The 24,959-nt window shown below is 35.9% G+C and overlaps 11 non-coding genes across 11 annotated transcripts; all 11 read right to left on the reverse strand.

Annotated features, from left to right (window-relative positions):
* Window positions 1–1,742: 1,742 nt before the first annotated feature.
* Trnak-uuu (transfer RNA lysine (anticodon UUU)) lies at window positions 1,743–1,836 on the reverse strand. Its single transcript has 2 exons — window positions 1,800–1,836; window positions 1,743–1,778 (listed from the first exon to the last, which is right to left on the reverse strand). It is a non-coding gene; the product is annotated as a tRNA-Lys (tRNA).
* Window positions 1,837–4,611: 2,775 nt separating this feature from the next.
* Trnak-uuu (transfer RNA lysine (anticodon UUU)) lies at window positions 4,612–4,705 on the reverse strand. The gene is made up of 2 exons: window positions 4,669–4,705; window positions 4,612–4,647 (listed from the first exon to the last, which is right to left on the reverse strand). It is a non-coding gene; the product is annotated as a tRNA-Lys (tRNA).
* Window positions 4,706–5,451: 746 nt separating this feature from the next.
* On the reverse strand, window positions 5,452–5,543 carry Trnak-uuu (transfer RNA lysine (anticodon UUU)). The gene is given in 2 exon segments: window positions 5,452–5,487; window positions 5,507–5,543. It is a non-coding gene; the product is annotated as a tRNA-Lys (tRNA).
* Window positions 5,544–9,293: 3,750 nt separating this feature from the next.
* On the reverse strand, window positions 9,294–9,387 carry Trnak-uuu (transfer RNA lysine (anticodon UUU)). The gene is made up of 2 exons: window positions 9,351–9,387; window positions 9,294–9,329 (listed from the first exon to the last, which is right to left on the reverse strand). It is a non-coding gene; the product is annotated as a tRNA-Lys (tRNA).
* Window positions 9,388–11,027: 1,640 nt separating this feature from the next.
* Trnak-uuu (transfer RNA lysine (anticodon UUU)) lies at window positions 11,028–11,121 on the reverse strand. The gene is made up of 2 exons: window positions 11,085–11,121; window positions 11,028–11,063 (listed from the first exon to the last, which is right to left on the reverse strand). It is a non-coding gene; the product is annotated as a tRNA-Lys (tRNA).
* A 1,234-nt stretch (window positions 11,122–12,355) lies between these two features.
* Window positions 12,356–12,449, reverse strand: Trnak-uuu (transfer RNA lysine (anticodon UUU)). Its single transcript has 2 exons — window positions 12,413–12,449; window positions 12,356–12,391 (listed from the first exon to the last, which is right to left on the reverse strand). It is a non-coding gene; the product is annotated as a tRNA-Lys (tRNA).
* Window positions 12,450–13,233: 784 nt separating this feature from the next.
* Window positions 13,234–13,325, reverse strand: Trnak-uuu (transfer RNA lysine (anticodon UUU)). Its single transcript is given in 2 exon segments — window positions 13,234–13,269; window positions 13,289–13,325. It is a non-coding gene; the product is annotated as a tRNA-Lys (tRNA).
* A 2,844-nt stretch (window positions 13,326–16,169) lies between these two features.
* On the reverse strand, window positions 16,170–16,263 carry Trnak-uuu (transfer RNA lysine (anticodon UUU)). The gene is made up of 2 exons: window positions 16,227–16,263; window positions 16,170–16,205 (listed from the first exon to the last, which is right to left on the reverse strand). It is a non-coding gene; the product is annotated as a tRNA-Lys (tRNA).
* A 1,760-nt stretch (window positions 16,264–18,023) lies between these two features.
* Window positions 18,024–18,115, reverse strand: Trnak-uuu (transfer RNA lysine (anticodon UUU)). Its single transcript is given in 2 exon segments — window positions 18,024–18,059; window positions 18,079–18,115. It is a non-coding gene; the product is annotated as a tRNA-Lys (tRNA).
* An 830-nt stretch (window positions 18,116–18,945) lies between these two features.
* Trnak-uuu (transfer RNA lysine (anticodon UUU)) lies at window positions 18,946–19,037 on the reverse strand. The gene is given in 2 exon segments: window positions 18,946–18,981; window positions 19,001–19,037. It is a non-coding gene; the product is annotated as a tRNA-Lys (tRNA).
* Window positions 19,038–23,892: 4,855 nt separating this feature from the next.
* Window positions 23,893–23,984, reverse strand: Trnak-uuu (transfer RNA lysine (anticodon UUU)). Its single transcript is given in 2 exon segments — window positions 23,893–23,928; window positions 23,948–23,984. It is a non-coding gene; the product is annotated as a tRNA-Lys (tRNA).
* Between the last annotated feature and the right edge of the window lie 975 nt (window positions 23,985–24,959).

Here is a 24,959-nt window from a genome sequence, read left to right on the forward strand (position 1 = left end):
ACAGGTTTCTATTAAATGTGTGAGTTTGATTTTCATTCTTCACCAAAGGATATCTCTATCTATCTATCTATCTATCTATCTATCTATCTATCTATATATATCTTGTTTTTTGGCACTAATATTATAATATCTTAAATTGTAATAATCAATGGTCTTGTACTTAAAGTGCAGCAAGGGTGAGGTTCAATGAAAATAAAGTGCTAGTGATCCCAACTAGAGAAGGTGCTTATAGCTGATTCCACACCCAATCAATTAAATTACAGAAATTTAAATTATCAAATTTGAAACTAGTCAATTGGGTATTGCTTCACGGAGAATTACCAAAAGAAAAAACACCGCCCGCGGAGAGAATTGAACCCGCGACCCTCAGATTTCACTACTCGACAGTTCTTAAAAGTCTGATGCTCTACCGACTGAGCTATGCGGGCATCCAACAGCCGGTTTAACTTTTAGACAAATGAAATGTTATAGACTTAGCAGCAAATTACTTGTTGACTGAAACGACTGTTGTATAAAGCTGGCATGTGATAACTTATGTCACCTCGTATTTATTTCCAAAAGAATAACCGCCGCACGCAGAGGGACTTGAACCCGCCACCCTCAGATTTCATATTATTCGACAGTTTTTTAAAGTCTGCTGCTCTACCGACTGAGCTATGCGGGCTGACAAGTAACTCATCTTAAATTTAGATAGATTAAATCTATTGAAGTTGGCTACTATATCCATCCATCCATACAATACCACATGCAATAGTTACAGTTCCATTACACAATATCAGATCGTTATAATCATATATTAACAATTGGCTATGTCTTCATGGTGTCACTCTGTATATTCACGCCAATGTACAATGACTATCCTTTACAGGTTTCTATTAAATGTGTGAGTGTGATTTTCTTTCTTCACCAAAGGATCTCTCTCTCTCTCTTTCTCTCTCTTTCTCTCTCTTTCTCTCTCTCTCTCACTCTCTCTCTTTATATATATATATATATATATATATATATATATATATATATATATATATATCCGTGTTTTTCTCCTTGTCTCCGTATTCTTTCTGTTGAAGAGCGTAGCTCGAAACGTCAAAGACTTTCCGTATTCCCGAGCGTCATACTAATACATCCTTTTGTTATTTACACCACCTGTCCTCGTCTGTTGTTGTTTTTTCGTACATTCTCCCATATATATATATATATATCCTGTTTCTTGGCACTAATATCATAATATTTTAAAATGTGATAATCAATAGTCTTGTTCTTAAAGTGCAGCAGTGGTGCAACGAAGTTTAATATATGAAAATACATGAAAATTTAATAGGAGGCATTGTGTGTGATTTTAGATGGCTGAAATGGATCTAGTACGATGTAAATAAATGTCTGTTTGTAGATGAGAACTGTAGTCAGAGATCTATAACCATGTTTCACAGAATTGCCAGGGCCGTCTGTTAATTTACATGCGACAATGAATATATTTTATTTGTTTCAGTCATTAGACTGTGGCCGAAGATGATGACATAGCATGGTAGGGATAAAACAGCAGAAGACTGAATTGCAATGGAAATAGAACAGCGTAAAAGTATTTCCAACAACAAGCTTAACATTGTCAAGCTGGGAAATGTGATGGGCTGCAAGAAAAGATTGAGAAAAACGAAAAATTTTGAATGACAATTGTAAGATTAGCAAGGTGAAAGTGTGTTCGACTACGAAAAAAAAAAATGAATGTATTGAAAGAAAATACATATAGCCCGCAGAGGGATTTGAACCCTCGACCCTCAGATACCATGTTACTCGACAGTTCTTAAAAGTCTGATGCTCTACCGACTGAGCTATGCGGGCTCCCAACAGCTGATTTAACTTTTAGACAAATGAAATATAATGGACTTAGCTAAAAATTCATTGTTAACTGAAACGATTGTTGTATAAAGCTGGCATGTGATATCTGATGTCACCCCGTAGTGATTACTAATAATTCCTTCACATTTACTACTGATATTTAATATAGTAATTCGTTCACTCATCAAGTCCCATCCTGGTAAAGTTATATTGGTCATTTAAAATGTATATACACTACTCTGTTTCAATTATAATCTTTTCTACTCTAGGCGCAAGGCCCGACATTTTTGTGGAGGTGGCCAGTCGATTAGATCGATCCTTGTACGCAGCTGGTATAATATAGCCATCAGTTGTTTCAGTTGCATCACACGATATTTCCTCCTGCTCCTCCTGCTCTAGCTTCTCCTCCTTCTCACACCAAACAGTGTGCATGTGTATGGAATATATAAGTGGGCGAAAGTTATCTTTGTCTATGTATGTTGCATGTGTTATTGCGTTTATATATTCATATATATATATAAATATATATATATATATATATATATATGAGGAAAAGACGAAAATAGAACAAAAATTGACGTACAGAAGTTATTTTTCCAAGAAATTCGAATTCATACGGAGAAATTCCTGCTTACAGCTGTTTCCACACCCAATCAATTGAATCACAGAAATTTGAATTACCATATTTGAAAGCAGTCAATTGGGTATTGCTTCAGGGAGAATTTCCAAAAGAAAAAACACCGCCCGCAGAGGGACTTGAACCCGCGACCCTCAGATTTCAATACTCGACAGTTCTTAAAAGTCTGATGCTCTACCGACTGAGCTATGAGGGCTGACAAGGACGAACTCCTAAATTTAGATAGATCAAATCTACTGAACTTAGCTAAGATATCCATCCATCCATCCATCCATACATACATAAGTTACAGTTCCATCACTCAATATCAGATCGTTACAATCATATAACAATTGGCTATGTCTTCATGGTGTCACACATTCTGTTCACGCCAATGTATAACGACTATCCTTTACAGGTTTCTATTAAATGTGTGAGTTTGATTTTCATTCTTCACCAAAGGATATCTCTATCTATCTATCTATCTATCTATCTATCTATATATATATATATATCTTGTTTTTAGGCACTAATATTATAATATCTTAAATTGTAATAATCAATGGTCTTGTACTTAAAGTGCAGCAAGGGCGAGGTTCAATGAAAATAAAGTGCTAGTGATCCCAACTAGAGAAGGTGCTTATAGCTGATTCCACACCCAATCAATTAAATTACAGAAATTTAAATTATCAAATTTGAAACTAGTCAATTGGGTATTGCTTCAGGGAGTATTACCAAAAGAAAAAACACCGCCCGCGGAGAGAATTGATCCCGCGACCCTCAGATTTCACTACTCCACAGTTCTTAAAAGTCTGATGCTCTACCGACTGAGCTATGCGGGCATCCAACAGCCGGTTTAACTTTTAGACAAATGAAATGTTATAGACTTAGCAGCAAATTACTTGTTGACTGAAACGACTGTTGTATAAAGCTGGCATGTGATAACTTATGTCACCTCGTATTTATTTCCAGAAGAATAACCGCCGCCCGCAGAGCGACTTGAACCCGCGACCCTCAGATTTCATATTATTCGACAGTTCTTAAAAGTCTGCTGCTCTACCGACTGAGCTATGCGGGCTGACAAGTAACTCATCTTAAATTTAGATAGATTAAATCTATTGAAGTTGGCTACTATATCCATCCATCCATACAATACCACATGCAATAGTTACAGTTCCATTACACAATATCAGATCGTTATAATCATATATTAACAATTGGCTATGTCTTCATGGTGTCACTCTGTATATTCACGCCAATGTACAATGACTATCCTTTACAGGTTTCTATTAAATGTGTGAGTGTGATTTTCTTTCTTCACCAAAGGATCTCTCTCTCTCTCTCTCTCTCTCTCTCTCTCTCTTTCTCTCTCTTTCTCTCTCTCTCTCACTCTCTCTCTTTATATATATATATATATATATATATATATATATATATATATATATCTCCGTGTTTTTCTCCTTGTCTCCGTATTCTTTCTGTTGAAGAGCGTAGCTCGAAACGTCAAAGACTTTCCGTATTCCCGAGCGTCATACTAATACATCCTTTTGTTATTTACACCACCTGTCCTCGTCTGTTGTTGTTTTTTCGTACATTCTCCCATATATATATATATATATCCTGTTTCTTGGCACTAATATCATAATATTTTAAAATGTGATAATCAATAGTCTTGTTCTTAAAGTGCAGCAGTGGTGCAACGAAGTTTAATATATGAAAATACATGAAAATTTAATAGGAGGCATTGTGTGTGATTTTAGATGGCTGAAATGGATCTAGTACGATGTAAATAAATGTCTGTTTGTAGATGAGAACTGTAGTCAGAGATCTATAACCATGTTTCACAGAATTGCCAGGGCCGTCTGTTAATTTACATGCGACAATGAATATATTTTATTTGTTTCAGTCATTAGACTGTGGCCGAAGATGATGACATAGCATGGTAGGGATAAAACAGCAGAAGACTGAATTGCAATGGAAATAGAACAGCGTAAAAGTATTTCCAACAACAAGCTTAACATTGTCAAGCTGGGAAATGTGATGGGCTGCAAGAAAAGATTGAGAAAAACGAAAAATTTTGAATGACAATTGTAAGATTAGCAAGGTGAAAGTGTGTTCGACTACGAAAAAAAAAAATGAATGTATTGAAAGAAAATACATATAGCCCGCAGAGGGATTTGAACCCTCGAACCTCAGATACCAGGATACTCGACAGTTCTTAAAAGTCTGATGCTCTACCGACTGAGCTATGCGGGCTCCAAGCAGCGGATTTAACTTTTAGACAAATGAAATATAATGGACTTAGCTAAAAATTCACTGTTAACTGAAACGATTGTTGTATAAAGCTGGCATGTGATAACTGATGTCACCCCGTAGTGATTACTAATAATTCCTTCACATTTACTACTGATATTTAATATAGTAATTCGTTCACTCATCAAGTCCCATCCTGGTAAAGTTATATTGGTCATTTAAAATGTATATACACTACTCTGTTTCAATTATAATCTTTTCTACTCTAGGCGCAAGGCCCGACATTTTTGTGGAGGTGGCCAGTCGATTAGATCGATCCTTGTACGCAGCTGGTATAATATAGCCATCAGTTGTTTCAGTTGCATCACACGATATTTCCTCCTGCTCCTCCTGCTCTAGCTTCTCCTCCTTCTCACACCAAACAGTGTGGATGTGTATGGAATATATAAGTGGGCGAAAGTTATCTTTGTCTATGTATGTTGCATGTGTTATTGCGTTTATATATTCATATATATATATATATATATATATATATATATATATATATATATATATGAGGAAAAGACGAAAATAGAACAAAAATTGACGTACAGAAGTTATTTTTCCAAGAAATTCGAATTCATACGGAGAAATTCATGCTTACAGCTGTTTCCACACCCAATCAATTGAATCACAGAAATTTGAATTACCATATTTGAAAGCAGTCAATTGGGTATTGCTTCAGGGAGAATTTCCAAAAGAAAAAACACCGCCTGCAGAGGGACTTGAACCCACGACCCTCAGATTTCAATACTCGACAGTTCTTAAAAGTCTGATGCTCTACCGACTGAGCTATGCGGGCTGACAAAGACGAAATCCTAAATTTAGATAGATCAAATCTATTGAACTTAGCTAAGATAGCCATCCATCCATCCATCCATCCATCCATCCATCCATCCATCCATCCATCCATACATACATACATACATAAGTTACAGTTCCATTACTCAATATCAGATCGTTACAATCATATAACAATTGGCTATGTCTTCATGGTGTCACACTGTCTGTTCACGCCAATGTATAACGACTATCCTTTACAGGTTTCTATTAAATGTGTGAGTTTGATTTTCATTCTTCACCAAAGGATATCTCTATCTATCTATCTATCTATCTATCTATCTATCTATATATATATATATATATATATATATATATATATATATATCTTGTTTTTAGGCACTAATATTATAATATCTTAAATTGTAATAATCAATGGTCTTGTACTTAAAGTGCAGCAAGGGCGAGGTTCAATGAAAATAAAGTGCTAGTGATCCCAACTAGAGAAGGTGCTTATAGCTGATTCCACACCCAATCAATTAAATTACAGAAATTTAAATTATCAAATTTGAAACTAGTCAATTGGGTATTGCTTCAGGGAGAATTACCAAAAGAAAAAACACCGCCCGCGGAGAGAATTGAAACCGCGACCCTCAGATTTCATATTATTCGACAGTTCTTAAAAGTCTGATGCTCTACCGACTGAGCTATGCGGGCATCCAACAGCCAGTTTAACTTTTAGACAAATGAAATGTTATAGACTTAGCAGCGAATTACTTGTTGACTGAAACGACTGTTGTATAAAGCTGGCATGTGATAACTTATGTCACCTCGTATTTATTTCCAAAAGAATAACCGCCGCCCGCAGAGGGACTTGAAACCGCGACCCTCAGATTTCATATTATCCGACAGTTCTTAAAAGTCTGATGCTCTACCGACTGAGCTATGCGGGCACCCAACTACTGATTTAACTTTTAGACAAATGAAATATAATGGACTTAGCTAAAAATTCATTGTTAACTGAAACGATTGTTTTATAAAGCTGGCATGTGATATCTGATGTCACTCCGTAGTGATTACTAATAATTCCTTCACATTTACTACTGATATTTAATATAGTAATTCGTTCACTCATCAAGTCCCATCCTGCTAAAGTTATATTGGTCATTTAAAATGTATATACACTACTCTGTTTCAATTATAATCTTTTCTACTCTAGGCGCAAGGCCCGACATTTTTGTGGAGGTGGCCAGTCGATTAGATCGATCCCAGTACGCAGCTGGTATAATATAGCCATCAATTGTTTCAGTTGCATCACACGATATTTCCTCCTGCTCCTCCTGCTCTAGCTTCTCCTCCTTCTCACACCAAACAGTGTGGATGTGTATGGAATATATAAGTGGGCGAAAGTTATCTTTGTCTATGTATGTTGCATGTGTTATTGCGTTTATATATTCATATATATATATATATATATATATATATATATATATATATATATATATATATATATATATATATATATATATATATGAGGAAAAGACGAAAATAGAAAAAAAAAAAATTGACGTACAGAAGTTATTTTTCCAAGAAATTCGAATTCATACGGAGAAATTCCTGCTTACAGCTGTTTCCACACCCAATCAATTGAATCACAGAAATTTGAATTACCATATTTGAAAGCAGTCAATTGGGTATTGCTTCAGGGAGAATTTCCAAAAGAAAAAAAACATCGCCCGTGGAGGGACTTGAACCCACGACCCTCAGATTTCACTACACGACAGTTCTTAAAAGTCTGATGCTCTACCGACTGAGCTATGCGGGCTGACAATGGCTAATTCCTAAATTTAGATAGATCAAATCTATTGAACTTAGCTAAGATATCCATCCATCCATCCATACATACATACATACATACATAAGTTACAATTCCATTACTCAATATCAGATCGTTACAATCATATAACAATTGGCTATGTCTTCATGGTGTCACACTGTCTGTTCACGCCAATGTATAACGACTATCCTTTACAGGTTTCTATTAAATGTGTGAGTTTGATTTTCATTTTTCACCAAAGGATATCTCTCTCTCTCTCTCTCTCTCTCTCTATCTATCTATCTATCTATCTATCTATATATATCTTGTTTTTTGGCACTAATATTATAATATCTTAAATTGTAATAATCAATGGTCTTGTACTTAAAGTGCAGCAAGGGCGAGGTTCAATGAAAATAAAGTGCTAGTGATCCCAACTAGAGAAGGTGCTTATAGCTGATTCCACACCCAATCAATTAAATTACAGAAATTTAAATTATCAAATTTGAAACTAGTCAATTGGGTATTGCTTCAGGGAGTATTACCAAAAGAAAAAACACCGCCCGCGGAGAGAATTGATCCCGCGACCCTCAGATTTCACTACTCGACAGTTCTTAAAAGTCTGATGCTCTACCGACTGAGCTATGCGGGCATCCAACAGCCGGTTTAACTTTTTGACAAATGAAATGTTATAGACTTAGCAGCAAATTAATTGTTGACTGAAACGACTGTTGTATAAAGCTGGCATGTGATAACTTATGTCACCTCGTATTTATTTCCAAAAGAATAACCGCCGCCCGCAGAGGGACTTGAACCCGCCACCCTCAGATTTCATATTATTCGACAGTTTTTTAAAGTCTGCTGTTCTACCGACTGAGCTATGCGGGCTGACAAGTAACTCATCTTAAATTTAGATAGATTAAATCTATTGAAGTTGGCTACTATATCCATCCATCCATACAATACCACATGCAATAGTTACAGTTCCATTACACAATATCAGATCGTTATAATCATATATTAACAATTGGCTATGTCTTCATGGTGTCACTCTGTATATTCACGCCAATGTACAATGACTATCCTTTACAGGTTTCTATTAAATGTGTGAGTGTGATTTTCTTTCTTCACCAAAGGATCTCTCTCTCTCTCTTTCTCTCTCTTTCTCTCTCTCTCTCACTCTCTCTCTTTATATATATATATATATATATATATATATATATATATATATATATATATATCCGTGTTTTTCTCCTTGTCTCCGTATTCTTTCTGTTGAAGAGCGTAGCTCGAAACGTCAAAAACTTTCCGTATTCCCGAGCGTCATACTAATACATCCTTTTGTTATTTACACCACCTGTCCTCGTCTGTTGTTGTTTTTTCGTACATTCTCCCATATATATATATATATATCCTGTTTCTTGGCACTAATATCATAATATTTTAAAATGTGATAATCAATAGTCTTGTTCTTAAAGTGCAGCAGTGGTGCAACGAAGTTTAATATATGAAAATACATGAAAATTTAATAGGAGGCATTGTGTGTGATTTTAGATGGCTGAAATGGATCTAGTACGATGTAAATAAATGTCTGTTTGTAGATGAGAACTGTAGTCAGAGATCTATAACCATGTTTCACAGAATTGCCAGGGCCGTCTGTTAATTTACATGCGACAATGAATATATTTTATTTGTTTCAGTCATTAGACTGTGGCCGAAGATGATGACATAGCATGGTAGGGATAAAACAGCAGAAGACTGAATTGCAATGGAAATAGAACAGCGTAAAAGTATTTCCAACAACAAGCTTAACATTGTCAAGCTGGGAAATGTGATGGGCTGCAAGAAAAGATTGAGAAAAACGAAAAATTTTGAATGACAATTGTAAGATTAGCAAGGTGAAAGTGTGTTCGACTACGAAAAAAAAAAATGAATGTATTGAAAGAAAATACATATAGCCCGCAGAGGGATTTGAACCCTCGACCCTCAGATACCATGTTACTCGACAGTTCTTAAAAGTCTGATGCTCTACCGACTGAGCTATGCGGGCTCCCAACAGCTGATTTAACTTTTAGACAAATGAAATATAATGGACTTAGCTAAAAATTCATTGTTAACTGAAACGATTGTTGTATAAAGCTGGCATGTGATATCTGATGTCACCCCGTAGTGATTACTAATAATTCCTTCACATTTACTACTGATATTTAATATAGTAATTCGTTCACTCATCAAGTCCCATCCTGGTAAAGTTATATTGGTCATTTAAAATGTATATACACTACTCTGTTTCAATTATAATCTTTTCTACTCTAGGCGCAAGGCCCGACATTTTTGTGGAGGTGGCCAGTCGATTAGATCGATCCTTGTACGCAGCTGGTATAATATAGCCATCAGTTGTTTCAGTTGCATCACACGATATTTCCTCCTGCTCCTCCTGCTCTAGCTTCTCCTCCTTCTCACACCAAACAGTGTGGATGTGTATGGAATATATAAGTGGGCGAAAGTTATCTTTGTCTATGTATGTTGCATGTGTTATTGCGTTTATATATTCATATATATATATATATATATATATATATATATATATATATATATATATATATATATATATATGAGGAAAAGACGAAAATAGAAAAAAAAAAAATTGACGTACAGAAGTTATTTTTCCAAGAAATTCGAATTCATACGGAGAAATTCCTGCTTACAGCTGTTTCCACACCCAATCAATTGAATCACAGAAATTTGAATTACCATATTTGAAAGCAGTCAATTGGGTATTGCTTCAGGGAGAATTTCCAAAAGAAAAAAACATCGCCCGTAGAGGGACTTGAACCCACGACCCTCAGATTTCACTACACGACAGTTTTTAAAAGTCTGATGCTCTACCGACTGAGCTATGCGGGCTGACAATGGCTAATTCCTAAATTTAGATAGATCAAATCTATTGAACTTAGCTAAGATATCCATCCATCCATCCATACATACATACATACATACATAAGTTACAATTCCATTACTCAATATCAGATCGTTACAATCATATAACAATTGGCTATGTCTTCATGGTGTCACACTGTCTGTTCACGCCAATGTATAACGACTATCCTTTACAGGTTTCTATTAAATGTGTGAGTTTGATTTTCATTTTTCACCAAAGGATATCTCTCTCTCTCTCTCTCTCTCTCTATCTATCTATCTATCTATCTATCTATATATATCTTGTTTTTTGGCACTAATATTATAATATCTTAAATTGTAATAATCAATGGTCTTGTACTTAAAGTGCAGCAAGGGCGAGGTTCAATGAAAATAAAGTGCTAGTGATCCCAACTAGAGAAGGTGCTTATAGCTGATTCCACACCCAATCAATTAAATTACAGAAATTTAAATTATCAAATTTGAAACTAGTCAATTGGGTATTGCTTCAGGGAGAATTACCAAAAGAAAAAACACCGCCCGCGGAGAGAATTGAACCCGCGACCCTCAGATTTCACTACTCGACAGTTCTTAAAAGTCTGATGCTCTACCGACTGAGCTATGCGGGCATCCAACAGCCGGTTTAACTTTTTGACAAATGAAATGTTATAGACTTAGCAGCAAATTAATTGTTGACTGAAACGACTGTTGTATAAAGCTGGCATGTGATAACTTATGTCACCTCGTATTTATTTCCAAAAGAATAACCGCCGCCCGCAGAGGGACTTGAACCCGCGACCCTCAGATTTCATATTATTCGACAGTTCTTAAAAGTCTGATGCTCTACCGACTGAGCTATGCGGGCTGACAATTAATTCATCTTAAATTTAGATAGATTAAATCTATTGAAGTTGGCTACTATATCCATCCATCCATACAATACCACATGCAATAGTTACAGTTCCATTACACAATATCAGATCGTTATAATCATATATTAACAATTGGCTATGTCTTCATGGTGTCACTCTGTATATTCACGCCAATGTACAATGACTATCCTTTACAGGTTTCTATTAAATGTGTGAGTGTGATTTTCTTTCTTCACCAAAGGATCTCTCTCTCTCTCTCTCTCTCTCTCTCTCTCTCTCTCTCTCTCTCTCTCTCTCTCTCTCTCTCTCTCTCTCTCTCTCTCTCTCTCTTTATATATATATATATATATGACTATCCTTTACAGGTTTCTTTTAAATGTGTGAGTGTGATTTTCTTTCTTCACCAAAGGATCTCTCTCTCTCTCTCTTTCTCTCTCTTTCTCTCTCTTTCTCTCTCTCTCTCACTCTCTCTCTTTATATATATATATATATATATATATATATATATATCTCCGTGTTTTTCTCCTTGTCTCCGTATTCTATCTGTTGAAGAGCGTAGCTCGAAACGTCAAAGACTTTCCGTATTCCCGAGCGTCATACTAATACATCCTTTTGTTATTTACACCACCTGTCCTCGTCTGTTGTTGTTTTTTCGTACATTCTCCCATATATATATATATATATCCTGTTTCTTGGCACTAATATCATAATATTTTAAAATGTGATAATCAATAGTCTTGTTCTTAAAGTGCAGCAGTGGTGCAACGAAGTTTAATATATGAAAATACATGAAAATTTAATAGGAGGCATTGTGTGTGATTTTAGATGGCTGAAATGGATCTAGTACGATGTAAATAAATGTCTGTTTGTAGATGAGAACTGTAGTCAGAGATCTATAACCATGTTTCACAGAATTGCCAGGGCCGTCCGTTAATTTACATGCGACAATGAATATATTTTATTTGTTTCAGTCATTAGACTTTGGCCGAAGTTGATGACATAGCATGGTAGGGATAAAACAGCAGAAGACTGAATTGCAATGGAAATAGAACAGCGTAAAAGTATTTCCAACAACAGGCTTAACATTGTCAAGCTGGGAAATGTGATGGGCTGCAAGAAAAGATTGAGAAAAACGAAAAATTTTGAATGACAATTGTAAGATTAGCAAGGTGAAAGTGTGTTCGACTACGAAAAAAAGAAATGAATGTATTGAAAGAAAATACATATAGCCCGCAGAGGGATTTGAACCCTCGACCCTCAGATACCATGTTACTCGATAGTTCTTAAAAGTCTGATGCTCTACCGACTGAGCTATGCGGGCTCCCAGCAGCTGATTTAACTTTTAGACAAATGAAATATAATGGACTTAGCTAAAAATTCACTGTTAACTGAAACGATTGTTGTATAAAGCTGGCATGTGATATCTGATGTCACCCCGTAGTGATTACTAATAATTCCTTCACATTTACTACTGATATTTAATATAGTAATTCGTTCACTCATCAAGTCCCATCCTGGTAAAGTTATATTGGTCATTTAAAATGTATATACACTACTCTGTTTCAATTATAATCTTTTCTACTCTAGGCGCAAGGCCCGACATTTTTGTGGAGGTGGCCAGTCGATTAGATCGATCCTTGTACGCAGCTGGTATAATATAGCCATCAGTTGTTTCAGTTGCATCACACGATATTTCCTCCTGCTCCTCCTGCTCTAGCTTCTCCTCCTTCTCACACCAAACAGTGTGGATGTGTATGGAATATATAAGTGGGCGAAAGTTATCTTTGTCTATGTATGTTGCATGTGTTATTGCGTTTATATATTCATATATATATATATATATATATATATATATATATATATATATATATATATATATATATATATATATATATATATATATATATATGAGGAAAAGACGAAAATAGAAAAAAAAATTGACGTACAGAAGTTATTTTTCCAAGAAATTCGAATTCATACGGAGAAATTCCTGCTTACAGCTGTTTCCACACCCAATCAATTGAATCACAGAAATTTGAATTACCATATTTGAAAGCAGTCAATTGGGTATTGCTTCAGGGAGAATTTCCAAAAGAAAAAAACATCGCCCGCAGAGGGACTTGAACCCGCGACCCTCAGATTTCACTACACGACAGTTCTTAAAAGTCTGATGCTCTACCGACTGAGCTATGCGGGCTGACAGAAATGGTTGTGAAAATTTAGATAGATTAAATCTGTTGAACTTAGCTAAGATATCCATCCATCCATCCATCCATACATACATACATAAGTTACAGTTCCATTACTCAATATCAGATCGTTACAATCATATAACAATTGGCTATGTCTTCATGGTGTCACACTGTCTGTTCACGCCAATGTATAACGACTATCCTTTACAGGTTTCTATTAAATGTGTGAGTTTGATTTTCATTTTTCACCAAAGGATATCTCTATCTATCTATCTATCTATCTATATATATATATATATATATCTTGTTTTTTGGCACTAATAATATAATATCTTAAATTGTAATAATCAATGGTCTTGTACTTAAAGTGCAGCAAGGGCGAGGTTCAATGAAAATAAAGTGCTAGTGATCCTAACTAGAGAAGGTGCTTATAGCTGATTCCACACCCAATCAATTAAATTACACAAATTTAAATTGCCAAATTTGAAACTAGTCAATTGGGTATTGCTTCAGGGAGAATTACCAAAAGAAAAAACACCGCCCGCGGAGAGACTTGAACCCGCGACCCTCAGATTTCATATTATTCGACAGTTCTTAAAAGTCTGATGCTCTACCGACTGAGCTATGCGGGCATCCAACAGCCGGTTTAACTTTTAGACAAATGAAATATAATGGACTTAGCCACAAATTCCTTGTTGGCTGAAACGATTGTTGTATAAAGCTGGCATGTGATATCTTATGTCACCTCGTATTTATTTCCAAAAGAATAACCGCCGCCCGCAGAGAGACTTGAACCCGCGACCCTCAGATTTCATCACATAACAGTTCTTAAAAGTCAGATGCTCTACCGACTGAGCTATGCGGGCTGACAAATAATTCATCTTAAATTTAGATAGATTAAATCTATTGAACTATGCTACTATATCCATTCATCCATCCATCCATCCAATACCACATGCAATAGTTACAGTTCCATTACACAATATCAGATCGTTATAATCATATATTAACAATTGGCTATGTCTTCATGGTGTCACTCTGCATGTTCACGCCAATGTATAATGACTATCCTTTACAGGTTTCTATTAAATGTGTGAGTGTGATTTTCTTTCTTCACCAAAGGATCTCTCTCTCTCTCTCTCTCTCTCTCTCTCTCTCTCTCTCTCTCTCTCTCTCTTTCTTTCTTTCTCTCTCTCTCACTTTATATATATATATATATATATATATATATATATGTAAGGGACGACCGTGCGAACTCATAAAAGGAGAAATGGTGACGAATGGAAAAACAGGACTCCTTTTATTTAAACGTGTCACACGGTCGAACATACAATAGATATATCAATGGGTGATATATATGATATGTTATACGACGATAACATAGATGACCAGTAATGAAAGACCACAACCGTATTAGATGAATAACAGATATATTTATTGTGGCGTTAAAGATGTATGTCTGTGTTTGAGTGTGAATGCGACATATAAGAACATAATCAAAGACAGGCCGTCATACAAAGAAAAGTGTGTATGTGAGTGATACATGTGTGTATGAGTGTTACAGATAGAAAGAGAGTCAATAACACGTGAGCAATTATACCAGATCGTTAGTACACTATAGGAAAAGTTCTGTATGTGAAAGTGAGTTGGCTGAGTGTGGCAGCGCTTATCACTAGTTGTGTTTTGGCTTCGATGCCGGGCCGTGATTCTTGTTATACAGATGTTCATCGCTGGCTGAGAATTTCTTGTCTGTTTATTTACCGTGGTGAAGCTGAGTCACCTAACAGAATCGAAGAGAGAGATGTGCCGCGGAGGTTTGGTTTGGTGTACATAGTAATTCGTGTTGACGCTGGTAGTGTAGAGGCTGCTTGGTAGGTGCTGGTTAGTAGTCGTAGACTCTTGTTGCTGATGTGGCGACGGCGGAGGTCATCGTGGCTGGACGAAGCTGCTGAAGTGGTCGCTGGCTGCTGCTGCTGTCGTGTGGTACACGGAACAGTTCTCAAAGAGAAACTGGACCGAGACAAATTATTGGGTATGAGTTAAAGCTATTTATAACAAACTATGGGCTCCAAATGCCTTCAGAATTTTACTCTATCACGTGACCTTATTAGGGGCCGTGATTGGTCAGTTTGCGTTCTGGCGGGAACGGTTCGAAGAAGTTGCCGATTCAAATAATGATCAGTCACGTGATGGACAAGGAATGGGTTCTCTACTACGCTCGCATTTATTTATATTTAAATGAGAAGATTGTATGTAATGGCGATAGTAGTTTGTATCTAATGGCGGGAGGTAGTTTCACTACATATATATATATATATATATATATCCTGTTTCTTGGCACTAATATCATAATATCTTAAAATGTAATAATCAATAGTCTTGTTCTTAAGGTGCAACAGTGGTGCAACGAAGTTTAATATATGAAAATACATGAAAATTTAATAGGAGGCATTGTGTGAGATTTTAGATGGCTGAAATGGATCTAGTACGATGTAAATAAATGTCTGTTTGTAGATGAGAACTGTAGTCAGAGATCTATACCCATGTTTCACAGAATTGCCAGAGCCGATCGTTAATTTACATGCGACAATGAATATATTTTATTTGTTTCAGTCATCAGACTGTGGCCGAAGATGATGACATAGCATGGTAGGAATAAAACAGCAGAAGACTGAATTGTAATGGAAATAGAACAGCGTAAAAGTATTTCCAACAACAGGCTTAACATTGTCAAGCTGGGAAATGATTGAGAAAAACGAAAAATTTTGAATGACAATTGTAAGATTAGCAAGGTGAAAGTGTGTTCGACTACGAAAAAAAAATTGAATGTATTGAAAGAAAATACATATAGCCCGCAGAGGGACTTGAACTCTCGACCCTCAGATACCATGTTACTTGACAGTTCTTAAAAGTCTGATGCTCTACCGACTGAGCTATGCGGGCTCCCAGCAGCTGATTTAACTTTTAGACAAATGAAATATAATGGACTTAGCTAAAAATTCATTGTTAACTGAAACGATTGTTGTATAAAGCTGGCATGTGATAACTGATGTCACCCCGTAGTGATTACTAATAATTCCTTCACATTTACTACTGATATTTAATATAGTAATTCGTTCACTCATCAAGTCCCATCCTGGTAAAGTTATATTGGTCATTTAAAATGTATATACACTACTCTGTTTCAATTATAATCTTTTCTACTCTAGGCGAAAGGCCCAACATTTTTGTGGATGGGGCCAGTCAATTAGATCGATCCCTGTACGCAACTGGTATAATATAGCCATCAGTTGTTTCAGTTGCATCACGGAACATATCTTCTCCTTCTTCTTCTTCTTCTTCTTCTTCTTCTTCTTCTTCTTCTTCTTCTTCTTCTTCTTCTTCTTCCTCCTCCTCCTCCTCCTCCTCCTCCTCCTCCTCCTCCTCCTCCTCCTCCTCCTCCTCCACCACCACCTCCAACACCGCCGCCGCGTGAGTGCGTGTGTATGTAACGTGCGTGTGTGTGTTAGTGTGTGTAACCAAACAGTGTGCATGTGTATGGAGTATATATGTGGGCAAAAGTTATGTTTGTCTACGTATGTTCCATGTGTTAATGCACACACACACACACACACACACACACACACACACACACACACACACACACACACACACACGCATATATATATAATAATAATACAAATGATATATGAGCATATGCATGTGTACATACATATATGTACATACCTACATCTACATGTATATATAGATGCATATCCGGATACAGGACGTCACAAAGGAACGGGAATATAAAAAAGGCACAAAAACGGACTTTTTTTACGGACAACAGAATGAACACATAGGAAAACAGACGAGCCACTTATGGAACTTTTCCTTCACCAGCTGCCTCTATTCTAAACTAGGCGTTTCGAAAATGAGGCAGAACGCGCTCTTAGAATAGCTCTTCCCGCGAAGTGGATTAACCTGCTAAGCGGAGGGTTTCAAGGTAGCAAACAAAAACCAAGATTGGAAAAATTAAACAGTGAAAACAACATTAAAGGCCGTTGGGCCGAACGCGATGAGATATTGAACGCTGTGATGTGACGAAGCTGAACGGAGAGAGACAGTAGTTTCGTCTTGCCTTTATGCTGGCTGAAGGGAGAAAGGAAGAGGTGACCTCAGGTCACATGTGATCAATGAGCAGTGGAAGAGAGAGGAAAAGGGAGGAAGTGGAACAAAGGTGAGCGACGAGAGATAGGGAGGAAGAGTAAGTGAGAGATATGTATAGCAGTGAAGGGGAGAAGCAAGGACAACAGAAGGAAACAGAACGAGAGGGGGCGATAGGTAAGAAGAAAGATAGATAGATAGATAGATAGACAGAAAGATAGAGTCGCGTCAGAAATATAAAGTTAAAACTTACATGCAAATGGACGCGTGGCGTTCGATAATATAATAATACAAATGATATATGAGCTTATGCATGTATACATACATATATGTACATACCTACATCTACGTGCATATATGGATGCATATCCGGGTACATGATGTCAAAAAAGGAACGGGAACATAAACAAGGCACAAAAACGGACTTTTTTTTTACGGACTGTTTTTTTACAAATTTTCCACACCCAATCAATTCAATTACAGAAATTTAAATTCCCATATTTGAAACCAGTCAATTGGTATTTCTTCACGGAGAATTTCCAAAAGAAAAAAATCGTCGCCCGCAGAGGGACTCGAACCCGCGACCCTCAGATTTTATCAGTCGACAGTTCTTAAAAGTCTGATGCTCTACCGACTGAGCTATGCGGGCCGACATGCAATTCTTGCAAAATTTAGATAGATTAAATCTATTGAACTTAGTTACTATTTACACACATGCATACATAAAATACTGCCTGTAATGATTACAGCTCCATTACACAATATCAGATCGTTATAATCCTACGTAAGATATATTAACAATTGGCTGTGTCTTCATGGTGTCACTCTGTATGTTCACGTCAATGTATAATGACTATCTATTGCAGGTTTCTATTAAATGTGTGAGTGTGATTTTCATTCTTCACCAAAGGATATCTATATATATCTTATTTTTTTGGCACTAATATCATAATATCTTAAAATGTAATAATCAATGGTCTTGTTATTAAAGTGCAGCGCGGTGCAACGAAGTTTAATATATGAAAATACATGAAAATTTCATAGGAGGCATTGATTTTAGGAATGTGATTTTAGATGGCTGAAATGGATCTAGTTCGACGCAAATAAATGTCTGTTTGTAGATGAGAACTGTAGTCAGAGATGTATACCCATATTTCACAGAATTGCCAGGGCTGTCTGTTAATTTACATGCGACAATGATTATATTTTATTTGTTTCAGTCATTAGACTGTGGCCGAAGATGATGACATAGCATGGTAGGAATAAAACAGCAGAAGACTGAATTGTAATGGAAATAGAAATTTCCAACGACCGACATGGCACTGTGAAGCTGGAAAATGTGATGGGCAGCAAGAAAAGATTGAGCAAAAAAGAAAAACTTTGAATGACAATCGTAATATTAGCAAGGTGAAAATGTGTTCGATTGCGAAAAAGGAAAAAAAAAAAAAAAAATGAAGGTACTGCAAGAAAAAATCTGATCGCCCGCAGAGGGACTTGAACCCGCGACCCTCAGATTTCATCACTCGACAGTTCTTAAAAGTCTGATGCTCTACCGACTGAGCTATGCGGGCTGACAGAAATAGTTGTGAAAATTTAGATAGATTAAATCTGTTGAACTTAGCTACTATTGACAATTGTTAATTTGCTGTGAAGTGAAGTGAAAAAGCAGATCGCTGTCGTCGTTGGCTGTTTTTTGTGTTCGCGAAATTTCATTTCTTTTCCTGATTAAGTGGTCCGTCCGTGTTGATGGCTTTAACGTCTGGGAAGGCCAGTCTCGCGTAAAATATTCTGGAATAAAGATGACAAAAAAGAGATGGTGGAGAGCGTAGTTGTGCTTTGTTTTTTTTTCTTTTCTTTTTCTTTTGACTTCAAAGAAGTTAATTCTTGCGATGATAGAGACGCCAATTGAAGTAGTTCTGGGCTCATGTTTTTGTGTCAATTTCAGTTGACCATCTTCTCTATCTTGGAGCTATTCTTTCCACCAATCGTACTTTGGAAATGATGTGGAACGCAGACTTGGACCAGCCCGTTCAGCATTTGGAAACCTGGGTCTTTAATAAGAAACACTTAATTTCGCCTGAACGAAACTGATTGTCGTCTATCAAGTTGCCGTCAATTCAGTAATATCATATTGTTGTGAAACATGGCTACTTTATACACAGGACATCAACAAAATCATTGTGCTATCTTAAACATCGAATGGGAGAAGCACGTAACCAGCAATGTTGTCCTAGAAAAAAACCCAGCAGTCGAAGAATAGAGCAAACCATAATAAATCACTGACTGCGATGGTTAGAACATGTTATTAGAATGAAACAAGAGAGCTTCCCTTGTCAAATACTTTTCGATGAATTAACCACCGGAAAAAGGCCTCGGTGATACTCTTTTTACATTTATAAAGAGCATAAAGTCTTTGATATGATATTTGATATCTTACTTTACCATATAGTGATAATTAATATTTTATTTCACACACTTACTTTATATCTAATATATTACTTCGTTCACTGCTGATGCATCACGTCTTAATTCATTTAACTCTAATAATTCATATCCTACAGAAACATTTCGTACTATCTCATATTTCAGAGCAAATTCACCAATATTTTGTAGGCAGTCGTTGTGATATAAATAGGTTTCAATATATCTGAAGATAGAGCAATGTTTTAGCAACACTACCATCGTTTTTATACATTTTAGGAAGGCTGTGAAAAATCTTTATAATGTAGATTAAATTGGAACAGGGATATTTAATTTGTAACTAAGATGATGTATAGAAAACTAGGGATTACTATATTTTAATACTGGTTGTTCATATTGGTATCCTAAAATGAAACGTTGTGGATATTGTTTTGTGAAGTATGAAAATCAGATACACATTTAATAGAACTGTAGGGGATAGCTAATATGAACTTTAATTACACATTCTACACTTATTTTAAACTTGTCTAAAAAGGATATCAGATATACAGATGTACAGAAAGGAGTGAATAGATAGTATAGACAAAGTTTTGTACAGGTGACTATCTAATGTGAATTAACCTAGATAGCAAGAATCTGTCCTTTACAGACTTGAATCACGAAATGAATGAAACAGATATTTTAAATTTATATATAACTAACGGGGCTTCATATTTATCTCCTTCATGGCATGGGGTGAAGTGGAGGTGAAAGAAAAGAAAAAGAAAAGAAAGGAAAATGACAGAATGTGGGGATAGAAAATGAAAGTAAAATATATATATATATATATATATATATATATATATATATATATATATATCTCAAAATAAGCAACAAGGATATCCAGAGGTAATGCAGTACGATCGTTTCATGCAACTCCATTTAATTGAACAATGTAATCATTACATCAATTTAAAATGCAGAGCAATTCTTAGCTGCACAAAGACATAGAGTTGTATATATATATATATATATATATATATATATATATATATATATATATATATATATATATATATATATATATATATATATATGTATGTATGTATATATGAGTCGCTCATTCTGCCACAGATATAACATAAGGAAACAAAGTTTCTCTTATTGAAGTAAATTTGTTAAAAATGTTTTATCCTTTATGTTTGAAATCTATATGATCATCTGCTTCTGAAGAGAGTGGTTTCTTTCAAATTGATGTAATGTTTTCATTGATCAATTAAATGGAGCCGCTTAAAACGGCCGTAATGTATTGACACCTGTACAGCAAGTGACTTAACCTAAAATCGCGTGCTAAATCAAAAACAATTGCAGCACCAAGTTTTGTCAGTGAACAGGTCGCGGTTTCAAAGCGACGAAAATATTTTGACACAAATGAAAATTGAATATTGAAGTGAAACTAACGGTTTTGTGTGTTCTTGAATGGCTTACAAATATCTTCCACGCTGCAATTGTTTATATATATATATATATATATATATATATATATATATATATATATATATGTATATATATCAGTGGCAACTCCGGCACTCGGAGCTCGTTCACTAAGCATAAAGTGAACGCGTATTTGGAAGCTGATTTAATTTCTCCCAACGCTGACTACATGCATGTAATTGCAGCCAATAACCCGGGTTCCTTTTATTGACCCGGGTCGTAGTTCATTTATTTTCGTTCAGCGTCAGGTCTTAGAGGTGACCTGTGTCAAAAAATATCATTCGTAGCAGACGTTCTCCCGACATCGTTTACATGTGCCTGACTCGGGCTCAGAAGTTACAGCCCGAGTTGTTATCTATAATCCTAAATGTTAAAAGTAATTCAAATTCAATGTTTTCTTAAAACAATAAATTTCTATGGAGATTAGGATTTAGATTCCAATTTACGAAAAGTTTCCGTTCTACAACATTCTTTAAAGAACGATAAATTATCCAACAACTCGGGCCAATACGAAGGAGCCTGGTAGGTGTAGAAGACTAACTGGCATCTCTTGTCAAGAGTACAGGCAACAATCAGATCGCTGATGTTTGTTGTGCACTTCGCTGTCATTATTTGATTGCTGTTATTCTGTGCGTCTGTGTGTTTTGTAAGGTTGTTTTATTTTCCCCCTTAGCTTAGAAATAGAGAAAGACATAGTGCTAGATATAAAAAAATAAGCTATTTGGGGCTAGAAAGATTGCGGAAAAATGTGAAATTCTTCGAGCAGGCAGGTCGACTCCTTCATTGAAAACCAAAATTGGAACTCGAACATTTCAGAGAAAATGGTATGAACAAATTGATTGACTTTGTGCAAGTAGCGTTACGGAGAAACTCTACCGTTGGTCATGTTTGTTGTTTCAAGTATCCCTGTATTTTTGAATGCAAGAAATTAGTGAACGAGCTAAAATATATGTATATTGATAGGGATTTCAATAAGTGCAAATCAATCAACTCCTTTTAGAATTACTGCATAAATTGGAGTTGACTTCCGCTATGCCGGAATCCATTAAACTAATTAAGCTAGTGCTGACCATTCCCTTAACATCAGTTGCTAACGAGAGCAGTTTCTCAACGTTAGATAGAATCCGCTCATATCTGAGAAGCACTAATGGCCTAAGAATGGCTATCTTCACTGGCTCGTATTTCTACCGAGAAAAGCATTTTGAACGACGTGGGCAACAAGGAACTGCATGACACGAGTTCGCTATCAAACCAAGACGACTGGAGTTCGTATATAAATGAAGTGAGTAATTTTTATATCAAAACTATATTTCGGTCTTATTGTTAAATTATCAGTGCACATATAAGTCTGCGGTGTGCTTTATGCTTCTTTCCTTCTTTTATACATGTGTCTTATGCGAAATCTGTGATGTGCCCGAGTGACGCTGATGACCTGGAGTCGCCTCATATATATATATATATATATATATATATATATATATATATACTCTTTACTCTCTCTTTTACTTGTTTCAGTCATTTTGACTGTGGCCATGCTGGAGCACCACCTTTTTAGTCGAGCAAATCGATCCCAGGACTTATTCTTTGTAAGCCTAATATATATATATATACATATATCTTTTACTTGTTTCTGTCATTTGACTGTGGCCATGCTGGAGACCGCATTGAAGGGTTTTGGTCGAATGAATCGACGTCAGAACTTTTTTTAAAGCCTGGTACCTATTATATGGGTCTCTTCCGCTAAACCGCTAGATACAGGAACGTAAACACACCAATACCGGTTGTCAAGCAGTGGTTGGAGGACAATCACAAACACAAAGACGCACACAGATATACATACATGCATACATACATACATACATACATACATACATGCATGCATACATACATACATACATACATGCATACATACATACATACATACATACATACATACATACACATATGTATGTATGTATGTATGTATGTATATATACAAAGTTGTAAATGAAGATAATAATGGAAGCTGGAAGCAACTAATAACAATATCAAGATGTTAAGGCTAATCAACAGGTGTAGAACAGATAAATAGAGTTAAGATCTAACATATGTTTCTATTACCTAAATTTTAATCAGTTTCAGAAGAGCTCCGTTAATGAGGTCACAGTGGTGCAACGAAATTGTGACACTTGTGGAAACAAATGAAGGTAAGATAGATGTTGTGCAATTTTTAGGTGACCAAGACAAATCTAGCACGATATAAATAAATGTTTCTCTGTCGATGGAAATAGCAGTAGGTGAAATATCCCTAGGTCTCACAGAACTGCTTCAGAGGGCGGGACAGTAATTTAATTTACATGTAGCAATGATAATTACGTTTTCTGATTTGATGATGATGTGATATTGTATGGTGGGACTGATACACCAATAGACTGACTCACAATGGAAATATAACAACGCAAAAGAATTTTGAATGACAATTGTAACATTATCACGGTGAAAATTTGTTCGACTACGAGAAAAAAAAAAATGGTATTGCAAGAAAAATTTTATCGCCCGCAGAGGGACTTGAACCCGCGACCCTCAGATTTCATCATTCGACAGTACATAAAAGTCTGATGCTCTACCGACTGAGCTATGCGGGCTGACGTTAAAACGAAACAAATTTTAGATATATTAATCATATTGGACTTAGCGATAATCAACAATTGAAAATTTGCTGTGGATTGCAATGATTGTTGTATAAAGTTCATTATAGTTTTGATATCTAATATCTTACTTAATCACATGGTCATAACTAAAATTTTAATTCCTTCTCATATCAAGGTATTATATTTTGATATATTCGTTCACTTCTGAAATGTCATGTCATATCACATGCTTTACCTGCTGATGTATGCAGACTGATCATTATTCTTAATAAAATCTTCAGAGATTACAGTTTCCTTAGGTTGTGTTCTTTCTTTTATTTCTTTTTATATTATTGTTGCTATGTTTCTTTTTAAAAAATTATTTACGGTTTATTTTTATTGTTTAGTTGTTATTAAAACAAACTTTATTTCTGCAGTCAATTATACAGCAGATCACATTTTAAATTATAACATTTAAATACAAAGAAAAAAAAAAAAAAAAGATAAAAAGGAAAAGAAAAGAAAAAGGGGCGGATAAAGCAGCAGAAGATGGAGTGGGAAGGGGCAATGGGCTACACACCCCGGGACAGATGGTGTGCCCAACTGCGGCCCGCGGTAATGACTTCAATGGCGTTGCCGTGGAGAATGGCCAGCGACACTCGCTGCAGAGCCACTCCACTTGGCGGGGCTCATTTCTCAGACAGGACGCCGTTATCCCGATTTTATAGAGGAGGAAATCGATAGCACGGAGTCTGAGAACAGGTTTTAGACTTAATAAATATAAGCAGCTATTTGCTGGACTCTGAACAGAGCCAGAAATGAAATCACTGAGTGTGCACGAATTTTCGAACGTTGTGAATATTAGACAATTTCTCGTTGCCTGCGCACGCGTCCCTACCCCCCTCTCTCTCTTTCTACTGCTCTCCTTCCCTCTCTCTCACAGACACACGCATACAAACATATTGTGTAAACTGTTGCTAAATGGCCTTT

This window comes from Octopus bimaculoides, chromosome 6 (assembly GCF_046866305.1).
Source record: "Octopus bimaculoides isolate indiv1 chromosome 6, ASM4686630v1, whole genome shotgun sequence".
Classification (NCBI taxonomy): domain Eukaryota; kingdom Metazoa; phylum Mollusca; class Cephalopoda; order Octopoda; family Octopodidae; genus Octopus; species Octopus bimaculoides.